This window comes from Polyodon spathula, chromosome 6 (genome assembly GCF_017654505.1).
Source record: "Polyodon spathula isolate WHYD16114869_AA chromosome 6, ASM1765450v1, whole genome shotgun sequence".
Classification (NCBI taxonomy): Eukaryota; Metazoa; Chordata; class Actinopteri; order Acipenseriformes; family Polyodontidae; genus Polyodon; species Polyodon spathula.
Genome location: NC_054539.1, coordinates 52,189,176 through 52,201,090, shown reverse-complemented (window position 1 = coordinate 52,201,090; position 11,915 = coordinate 52,189,176). Strand labels below are relative to the sequence as shown.

General features: G+C 35.6%; 1 long non-coding RNA gene across 1 annotated transcript; it reads right to left on the bottom strand.

The window, feature by feature from the left end:
* Nucleotides 1-600: 600 nt before the first annotated feature.
* Nucleotides 601-9,862, bottom strand: LOC121316565. Its single transcript, XR_005950416.1, has 3 exons — nt 9,699-9,862; nt 1,840-2,025; nt 601-1,656 (listed from the first exon to the last, which is right to left on the bottom strand). It is a non-coding gene; the product is annotated as an uncharacterized LOC121316565 (long non-coding RNA).
* Between the last annotated feature and the right edge of the window lie 2,053 nt (nt 9,863-11,915).

Genomic DNA, 11,915 nt, shown 5'->3' with positions numbered 1-11,915 from the left:
AGCAGTGCTGTAAGACATTATCGCTAGTGACGTGTTTGTTTGTGAGATTTAACACTAGTGCCGCCACGCCAGTCATTTTGACGGTTTGAGGTTTTCCTCGGCTCACCGCGCACAGGCGACCTCTGTAGTCTGGCCGGGCCGGTTCCTGCGGACTTGCCTGTTAGCTGCCCGGGAGCTGTGTTGTCCTCCTACGCTGTAGCTCCTGGGTGGCTGCATGGTGAATCCGCAGTGTGTAATGACGCGGTCGGTGGAGGCACACATTTCGGAGGACAGCGTGTGTTCATCTTTGCCGCTCCCAAGTCAGCACAGGGGCGGCAGCGGTGAGCTGAGTCCAAATAATAATTGGCCATTTCAAATTGGGAGAAAATTAAATAAATAAATAAATAAATAAATGGCAACACATATATATATATATATATATATATATATATATATATATATATAATATATTTTAGTTGAATACATTTATTTATTTATTTTGTTTCAAAACGTTTGTTTCTTAGAGCCTGTGCTCATTTCAGTACACGATTTCTGTGGCAGACAGATGGCAATTAGTAACGCTTTAGACAACACTTTAATTCAGATGGTTCTGATGCTGAATAATCTGATGCTGATGATCCCACTTATGATCCAGAGGGCAATGATGTCTGTTATGATTTCAGTTCAGATGAGCTGTCAATCCATGAAGAAACTAAAGCTAAGGAGAGAGCATTTACTCCCGCTCATGATACGTGGTGGAGGAAACATCATAGCTTCACATTCAATAGAACTATTCCACCCACAGATCTGCATTCCAGCTGCATTGAAGTTCAAGGACAAATTAAGTATTGTGATAAAGTGTTGGATAACAAGTATATCAGTCTAAGAATGCAATTCATTCCCTGAATAACTACAATCTGACATTTTGCTACCAGGTGTCATATTTTGTTTGTAGTCTGGTCTCAGAAGGTAAAATTCCACATGCTAAAATCTTCTAGTTGTGTAACAAGGTGTTAATTAATCATGTGTGTATCACCATTGCTTGTATAAAAAGGCAGCATGAGGTGAGCATGGTGGTGTGTGTGGAAGAACAATGCTGAAGCTTATGCCAGTCATTATGAAAACAGAAAGGATTGCCATAGAAAGTGTACATGTAACATCTCTATATATATTAATATTACTGTGTCGTGGTCACTGTGCATGACATGACAACTGTTCAAATGTTCCTGTGTGGATACTTGCAAAAACAGTTTGTAACAGGGAAACGGCCAGAAGAATAAACGTGAGGGCTCCAGAGAGCCGCATCCAGTAAAGGCACTTCACATGGAGTGCAGGATGTGCCCTATAGCCTGGACGTCGTCGGTTCGAGGGTAGTCAGTGCTCGCAATACGACCTAGGTTTTTATTGTGTGCAAACAGTTTTGCCTACCTGTTTAGCTTCATCCACTGATGGGAATCATTGATTATTTGGTTGTGCACTGTTTGTTTTGTCTCTATGAGCACTTTCCACACACCAAGATTAAGCCACACCTCCACACTTTTGACCAGCAAATGGGAAAAGGGCAGGACAGGAAAGATGAAGGAGAGTCTTGGCGGGTTTTTTGGATGACTGAGGAAGGAGTTCTTTTGGGTTGGGATTATCGGAGAAGATATTGCTGTGAGAAAACAACTGAACTTTCTTTTGAAGAGAAAAGAATGGAATAGTACAGAGTCAGGAATAACAGGTCAGAACAAGGGAAAACATTTTTTTTATATATATCTGGAACACAGGTGTCTACAGGGAAAGGCAAGTGAAGTACTGTTTGTTTACATTGCTTCATATTTTTGATATTTGATTTACTTGAACTGCTTGTATACTTACTAAAGTCTTGGCTTGCTGTGGTTTCTCTGAAGCTTACTCAGCAGATCTACCCAGGGTGATAATTATTTTGTTGCCGCGTTGGAGTCGGAAGTCCCAGGGTCCATTCTGAGCTGATAATTACCGTTGTGTCATCAAGAAAACGAAGCTGAAGGGTCCAGTCCAGGGTGTGGTCATCAAGTTCCAGTGCTGGAGTGAGAGAGATACCAGCAAGAACAAAGACAGTCTAAGGGGAAGTATTCGGCCGACTATGTGAGTGTATAATAATATACAAGAGCTATACTCATTAAATATGACTTTTCTGATGGTGGTTCTTCAGTCCTGTCTGTGTCATTCATGGGACAGTTTGTAGCGGTAGAAGGACTTTCCAGTCGAATAATATGAGGACAGCAGATTATTGGCGAGTGAGGTGGGAGGAATCGGGAACTATAACTATCTGGACCTACAGTATTTCTTTCGGACAGACGTGCTTGTGGTGGGTGAAGACACTGTATTTCGTGACGGTTCCGTGCAGATTATTGGCGAGTGAGGTGGGAGGAATCGGGAACTATAACTATCTGGACCTACAGTATTTCTTTCGGACTTTGTTACTCTTTTTTTATATTTGCACAGATATTGATTGTAAATGTTTTGTTGTTTTTAAGTAATGACCAACGGGACGGGAAACCTGTAGTTAGTGTTATTTGTGTTATTCGTTCCCCTTGTTGTTTTCATCTTTGATTTTTATGGTGTGTGCTTTTAGATTTAAAATTTTAAATTAACAATAAAATTAGTTATGTTTACCTGTGCCTCTGGCATGTTTGCTGGGAATTTAAAGAACCTTTAAAGAACAAGTTATTGCTATTACATATCAAGGTCCTTGGCCTTTTAAAAACTCAAATTGGCGTAGTCGTGCTTGATTTACTATTGATTGAGTTTACCCCTGTTAACACTAACTGTGTCAACACCATATAAACCTCCAATGCACAGCAGCTGAAATGGGAAAATTCATTGGTATTTCAATAGCCATGAGAATTTTCAAGTAACCCTGGTTGGGCGAGAAGAACAAATACACTGCTGATTGCAAACACAATGACCAGAGAATGTTTTTTTAAGTTGTGAAACAACTTAAAGATTGCGCATGACACAGATGTAGAAGAAGATGCAAACAAGATTAAAGTATGTATTGATGAGCAAATTATTCCATTTACTGGAAGTGTTGTCTTAAAAAGGTACATGCCACAAAAATCAATCCCGAGGGGATCTAGAATTATATGTTAGCTGCAGCCAATGATATAGTGTTGGACTTTGAACTGTACCAGGGGATAGACAACCTATTTATTCATTTTTTGGCTTTAAAAAATGAATAAATAAAATATTTAAAAAAAAACAAACTCAAATACACACATTCACTGCTGCTGCTATCGCTAACTTGGATGGAGAATTTTACATTGTATTAGATTCTATACATAAACATATAAGGAACTGCTTTGGACCACTTCCAAGACACAGACAAGCCAAGCCCTGCATAGTTAATTTAGAGTGGAGGGACAGAGGGGGCATACTATATATGTATTTGTCAGTACTATATATGTATTTGTATGTTTTCTGTCTATTTATGTTTGTTTAGTAAAACTAAAAAAAACTGTAACAGCCTAATAAATAGGTTTGTACATGTAACATTATGTAAAAATATAGATATGTAAAATAGGCTTAAACAGTACAGAAGTAAAATCAAATGAATACCGAGCAAACTTTTTTTTTATGTCCTACATAAAATAAAGGGCCAAACAAACCATGCTAATGCCCTGTAGGCTAAGAGCATATAGATAATAAAATATTTTAAATTCAAACTAAATTATTTCAGCATATTTTCTTTTATCTCTCTCATATTTTTATCCTAATGCCACCAGTAAGTAAGCTCCTTCACCTGCTGATAGAATAAATACTGTGCACAACTTCAGACCTGTTGCCAACCTCTTTTTTTTTTTTTTTTTCTGGAATAATAGCGTGACAATTCAATTGTAAATGCAGCCACTATTCAATGCTGTACCTCTAAGTATGGGGTTATTGTACATTGTCAGCATAAATGTTCATTAATTGTAAAGACCAATTCATAAAATAAGACTGAAAAGATAAAGGGTGTAATTTACAACATATGAGTTAATCAAAGCAACACTACAATAATTTATATTTTGTTTAATGTCTTTATCTTTGTGCTTAACAACAAGCACCTAGATGTTCATGATGAACAATAATGTTAAGTGTTTTTCAGCTGGTTTCACAGACCCCAATTAGCACTAATCTTAGACTACCCAAATATTACCCAAATAGTGCTAATTGAGCCAGTCTGTTGAGCAAACAGCTTACCTTCATATTGGCACAGCTCATTTTATTTTTTAAAGTACAATACTATATATATTTTAATATAATTACATTAAGCCATGACCAGGGTTTTATACTTTGTACTTTTTTTTATATATATATATAAAATGTTCCTATTTTCTTCACGCTTGTCCTTGAGCTATCAAAATGTGTCTATTAAAGAAGAGTGTACAAAAAAAAAATGATTGAGTACAAATTAAATAATGTTCTAGAGTTAAAACACATTTACAACTGATGGCATATTTTATGTCATTGTCATTTGTGCTTAAAAGAGTAAATAAGCTGTAGGGCCAGCAAAACCCTTTCTGTGTGACTGGCAGCTTTCATTGTATCAAAAGGCTGTCTTGTTTCCTCATCCATCCCTTTACCTTGCCTGGGCCTGACCTTCGTTTAAAAGTTGCTTAGAGACTGCTAAGGGAACAGATAATGGTCCTTATTATTGATGTGGCTTTTGTCTTCCTAGCTTTTATATACTGTAGACTTTCCTTTTCACTGTTTTAAAATAGCGTCCTGGTTCAATACATTTTGAAAGATACAGAAAGAAAGATTGAAATTGTCTTTCTTCCTTGTTTTAAACATGCTGTGTTAATAAATATGAACGGTTTTAGAGGAGAGAACCACAAGTTAGGATATTTTAAGATGACACCGTAAAAGAAAATGGAGAAAGGTTTCTCTTCTTTCCTGAGTGGTATGAAGTGGAATGGTTAGGCCAAAAGTAATAACACCAGTATGGTGTAAGTGTTGGTGTAGGTAGGGAAAGGGTTTGGAGAATAAGCCAAGGTTATCATTATATCCATATATAAGACTAAATGCTATTCTTACACACTTGTCTAAATATTTAATGTTTAATCATTTAAATTGGTATTGTTTCTGATACTTAACACTTCGGGCCATATTTATGGACTGCAAGTTGTACAATTTTTAATAGAAAAAAAAAGAAACTTGCACACGTGCCGCGGGTTGCCGACCCCTGTCCTACAGCACCCATTCATTATAACATTTATCTGCATGCATTTGACTTCTAAATTCTTTTTTCCTCATTCATGAAAGAAGTGTAAATGAGTTTTAGGTGTGCACGAAGCTATGCATACCAATTAGTAGTGATGAGTGCACTGTAGAGGAAGTATTTTGAGAAATACTAGGAATAAATGGTGCTTATAGCTGTAGATGATGAGGGAACATGTATACAAACAACAGATCTTACTGATATTAATGACGAAATCCCATATTCACTATAGAAAGGATTTCACCAGATTCCTGTGACAGACAGGGATCTGCTTGAAAGCAAAGTAAAGGTAATTTATTAAATTTGTATTTATTTATTTATTTGTTTTAATTTAGTAATCACCAATTATCTTATTATTTTCTTCCAATTTGGCATATACAGGTATTTTTAGGCTCAGCTCACCACTACCACCCCCACGCTGACTCGGGAAAGGACGAAGACAAACATATGCTGTCCTCGGACACATGTGGCGTCAGCCGACCACTTTTTTCACTGCAGGCACTTTTTTCACTGCAGTATTATAATTATAATACAGTTTGGAAGCTTAGCTACCATATCGGCTGTCAGATTCGAGCACTATCACAAATTAATTGCAGATTTATTCTTTTGACTACTGTGTCCTTTGGTTTGCAAGCAGGTGTTTGAAGCATTTCCTTAATTTATACGATGCATGCTGTATATATGCACTGTTTCATAGTTTATGTATCTTCCTTGGTCATAAAAGGACCATAACTTACAAAAGAGGCTGTCAATAAGATTGTCTTTTACTGAGGCTCAGTGCTGAAACCTAGATGTGGAATAAATCTCAGTTGCTTAGGACCAATCAGGTACGCCATTCATGTAATTAATTGTGCTTCTACAAAAAGTGTATTTATACAAGACTAAACAGAGCATTTGAAAAACATTTCTCACATTTTAGTTAATGTCCCTGTGGTTTACTGGAACATTCTTTATCCAGCCTGTCAATATTGTTTCACTAGCTTCTCCTTAATTAAACATTTTGCCAGCACTCCTAATTAACGTTCATTTCCAGCCCTTTCAAATAGCCACTGAATTTTTATTAGATAGCAAAGAAATACTTTCTTCCTTTTTTTCTCGTTACATATTTCTTGGTCTCCTAAGAAGCCAATTGAATACACATATAATGCAATCCTGTTTCAGTGACATCAGAGCTGCAAGAGGTTCTACGTATTTGGGCATAAAAAGAACTTTACTGGCACTTATTAACATTAGGTAAAATAGCTAATTAAAAGAAATGAAGGCAGATTAGCAAGTGGGGTATAGAAATCAAAATATATTCTTATATAACAGAGTCTAAATTAATTCCTTAATTAATTCCTTAGTCTCCTTCTATTATAACATTCAATACAAATAGAAAAACACAGATTTTTATATATATATATATATATATATTAATAGATATATATATATATAAATAATATATATATATATTATATATTATAATATATATATATAGTCAAAATAATATTTTTCGTACAAGATCAGCATTAATAGTTTTTGAGAGTATGGTTTCATACAAAATAAGTACGCCAGTTAATCAATTACGGAAATGCCTTTATTTCTCTTTAAGTCCCAAAATAAATTGATTAAATTTGTCACCACCTAGATCTAAGTAACAAATGTTTAGTAATTTTGTCGTAAGGTGTCAGGACACTTAGGCCCAGATTTATAAAAGGATTGCACGTGTTTTACGACCGTTAAACGGGCACTGAGGGTTCTGAATTCTTGTATGGGATTTATAAAATATTTTATATATATATATATATATATATATATATATATATATATATATATATATATAAACCTATAATTCTGAGCGTTTTTTTTGTTTTTTTTTTTTTTTTTTTTTTTTTTTTTTTTTTTTCAAGGACACTGAGGCCCAGATTTATAAAACGATTGCACATGTTTTCCGATCGTAAAATGGGCACTGAGGGTTCAGAATTCTTGGATGGGATTTATAAAACAAATGCAATAGCATAAACACACAATTAAAACGTGATTTGCGGGGGCAATGTCTTTGTGCGCTTTAGCCCTTGATGCATATGTAATTCTGAATATGCATATGTAATTCTGTATATGCATATGTAATTCTGGGGCGTTTCTGAACGAAACCGCTAAAATTGGGAGGGGATTTTGTCAATGAGGTCTATTAAATATTCTGTCTAATTTGTTAAAGCTGACGGTAATTGCGGGCCTCTTATTTGTGTGATTATTTTAAGAAATCTGAAAAGCAGCCGTCAGACAGTAGACTATATAAAAGGCAAGGTGATGTGGGAGACTTGTTTTCAAGGACAAAGAAACATTTAATAACATTTTGCAAAGAGCTAATTGTTTAACCCTTCTGATCAAGTCAGTTTGTAAATTACGTTTTATAATACCGGTACTGTATTGTTTTGGAAACTCCAATTTTCAATACAGAAAGTCTGCAAATAGAGAATATGGAATCCATGTAAAAAAAGGTTTTTAGAAGCAGCTAAAAAGGTCTCCCCACAGTGGCAAAGCAAGGTTCTAACGAGAGCCTTTACTTCTTAGTGTAGGCATTATTAAAAGAAAGGTGGAGGCAATTAAAAAAAGATGGAATGATATTCCGTGGGGCACGAAAGAAAAAGTCTCATATACAATGAGGGCTCATCCTCCACCATTATTTTAGTAATGCCTTCAAAATGTATTTTTTGTTATATGTCTTTCTGGTATTTAACAATACTGGTTCAGGCAGTATTGTTCAAATTTTTTTTTAAAAAGGACAGAGGGACAGGTGAGGCAGTTAGTTTGTAGCTAGAACAAGTACAGTTTTTCGACCATGTATACCATACAGATATGCTTTAAAATCACACATCAAGTAAGAAATACAGACAAAAATAAAAAATAGGAGAGTTTTATCTGCATGACTTTAAGAAGATATAAGTTGTAGTTAAACTGAAGACTGTTTGTATGCAGTTGTATTGTTGCTGAACACATTGCTGTACAACAATGGAAGGATTGTCTACCTGTTAGACTGTCATGAATGTAAGTAAATAAACATATTGTTTCTGAAGTTATACAAGTCTGTATGCCTGGAATTATTCTATAATAATAATTATTAAATAAGAAGTTGAACTAATATGCAAAGCACAGTAACTGGATGATGTGCCGTAATGATAAGCAACCTACTACAAGCTCTGAAGTGGTACATTTGTTTATTAAGAAGCCACCGCACATTTCAAATTCTCCTGGGAATGTATTTCAAGCTTGTAACACATCTTCAAGTGTTAAAAGTATTGCCTGTACCAAAATCTCCAATTCCATATTGGTAAATTTCAGTTTTTGCTTCTGAGCGTCCTCATCACCAGGCTGAGGTCTTTGTGTGCCATTCATTTTCTTTTGGAATGTGTAGCCTACACACGCAGGGTTGACCCAAGTCCTTTATTTATTGTGAAAGGTGTGTAATTCTCCATCGCTAATTGTGTTGAGGGGTATTTAAATTGGTTGATTGCAGAATCGCCTGCTTTACCTAATCAGTCTTATAAAAGAGGTTTTTATTTTGACGATGAGTGCGGCCGTGCTGAACATGCACATTACGTGGCTTTTTGCGGTCGGCTTTTCACCTTTATAAATTTGGGCCCGAGTACTTCAGTACAATACGATTTGTGTGTACTGGCATCACTGATTAGATGAGATCTAAAATATGTTCACCCATTATGAAAACAAAATCGACTTTGTTTGAAAAATTGTATTCAAAAAGGCTACAGGTTGTGTAGTTACAGAAATATGTTTAATTACAAAATGAAATGTATTTATACATATAATTGTGTATTTTTATAATGTATTTACTATGTAACAACACTTATAGTTACAATGTAATTACAGTGTAGATAGAGGCACTTCATGTAAAGTATTGTGTTAATGTCACATTCTATCTAAAATGAAGTATTTTCATAACAGTAACAGTATTTTCGGATAATATATATATATATATATAGATATATATATTAGTTCTCTATATATATATTATATTATATATATATTATATTATATAAACAATTTCAACATGATTAACTTGAACATACTTGTAAGTCGACTATAAAAATTCTTTTTTATTCAAGTTAGTCTTTATACCAAGATATTGGATGTATTTTTTGTCTGAACATCACCGTGCACTAAGGCTAATTTTGGCGCATGATCGAAAACAATCATGGCTGGCACAAATTAATAAGAGGTTTTCTTTCCAAAAGAATCTACAGCTATTTAAAAAGGTACTTGCTTGAGTGAGCCGGAAGTAGATACTAAATCATTTGATGCTTTTGCAAACGTTACGAAGAAGACATTGACAATTTGACAATTAACTCTCATTTATCCTGATAGAGCCCAGGCTTGGCAAATGCAAGAGATATCTTTGGGGCTTTGCTGGGGAGTTTATGCTTTTGGCTACAGTGGATGTTATTGTTTGTGCCACTATTTGTTTTCTATAGTAATGTTAAAGCAGACTACCTACCCCGTGGGTCTTGATAATAGTTCTCCGCCTTCCTATTAGGAACAGACATGTCTCAGTTTGGTTCAGAACCATGGATCCACAGCACATCATTCTTTGGTTCCTTTATGAAAGGTTGGAGTAATCTAACTGGGGCCCCTCGTAGTGTGATGTGTTTGTTCATTTTCTTTTTCAGCTGTCCTCCTCCCTGCCGCCACACTTCTAGAGTTACAGGGCAGTTACTAACTTTGTGCCTGTCCTGGACCGTCAGAGCAGAGCCACATGATTACTAATTTATGAGGACACCCATAGAGCTGTCATTTTCAAGGCAGGTGCTAAGAAATTGGCAGGCAGCCTGAGCAAAGAAAAAGAATCTGACCTCACCCTGAAATACTGCAAGATGAGGGCTGTCATGATCACAGGACAGAAGGTATTGACATAAATGGGCTTTTCTAAATATTGAAGGGATGTCAGCCCTGAAAAGTAAAAAAATATACCTTCTAGAAAATTATGGTTGAAGTTCTCATTGATGAAGCCTGCATTCTCAGTCCTGTAGAGGAAGGGCTTAAGAAGGAGCTTCAATGGGCTGCTGCCAAAAGTTAAAAATAATGTGTTTAGCTTCATTTTTGGTACTGAATGGCATCACTATTTCAACGGATGCCAACGGATGGATTTCCTGCCGTTTTGCCTGATCACTAGTGCCTACCCCTTACAGTGGGAAAACATGTGAGAGGCAAAACTAAGACAAGTAGAGAAATCCACTAATGTATCAGAGTGGGGCATCTTACATCTATTTATAACAGCATGTTATATTTGTACATACTGTATATTTGTGGAGAACCATTCTGGTAAGGCTGACATTTACAGGTGCATAAAAAAAACTCCATGTAACAGACTGTGTTAAATATGCTGTAGTTAAAAGGGTCTCTTTGTTTATTCAGTCACTGCGGTCTTGTTAACAAATATAGATCACTCAGTGTTGCTAAATCCAAAGCATACTTAACCCTTTGCAGTCCTATGTTGGATTCTGTCCGACAGCATCAAGAAGACGTAAAGCAAAGGTCTCTAATCTTTTTTTTCTCCAGAAAAAGTCAAGAAAACCTTTCAATGGCCTAGTGAGACAAATAGGAGCTGAATGAAGCCGAAAAAAGGGGGCGTATCTTAGCAATAGAACTATCCCCTGCAACACAGAGAGAGGAGATAGCTGCTATAATAAAATAATGACTTGGTCGCATTATTGAGGAGTTTGGTGATAAAACGAGTGATCAGGAGAGGATTTATCAATATGCACATCTAGAAGTATGTGAAAAATAAAGCAAACAAGGGGTGGGGTTTGGCTGGAGATGCAGTGCTGATGTCATTTTGCCATGCAATGCCTTATAAACCTGTTTTACTCTGAAAAAATATATTTAAACAGTGCATGTAAAACAAACAGCACATGTGGAAATAAATTAGACCTGACAAGTGCTGAATAAATGGACTGCAAAGGGTTAAAAGTACGGAAGCGTATAGAAAGTATACCTCCTAAAATGTGTAGCGTTTTGCGAGTATGGTTAATGCATTGTTAACCATAAAGCAGGAAAGAAGCGTCTTCAGATTTTTAGTTCACAAGTGCACACTTGAAGTAGCGTAGTTAACAAAATAATTTCATAAACTCCTCTCTCCTAGTGATATAGCTTGAAATAAAGAACTGAGGGGTTAATTACATGGCTCTTAGGTAACTGGATATTTCACATTTTTCTTACATTAAAATGATTCTAATGATATTTTTAGGTAAACAGTTTTGTGAATCCCACTTTGTGTATTCTCTAACTATATGTGATTTAAAAAAATGGATGTGTTAGTAAAAAAATAATAATAATCCACTGCCGATCCCATTCAAAGGGTAAAGAACCCTACTGCTTCCCACATGAGGTTTCAGCTACTTTCCAACCTTTGACTCATGAGCAAAGTTTTCTTGTTTTATTGCAATACAACCATGAGCAACTAAAATTGAAATCGGCAATCAGTCCCAACCAGGATACATATACTCTACAATAAAAGTTTACTGTGGTATAACATTATAAAAGCAAACCAAAGTGTAGTAAGTCATATTAAAAGCATAGATTAAGCACAGTAAAGCACATGTAAGAATTGAAAATTACATAAAGCATTGTAAAGCATATTATCAACAGTGACTAAACATGGGGAAGCTCAGTAAATGCATAGTGTAAACATGGGAAAAACAGGGAAATGTGCAAA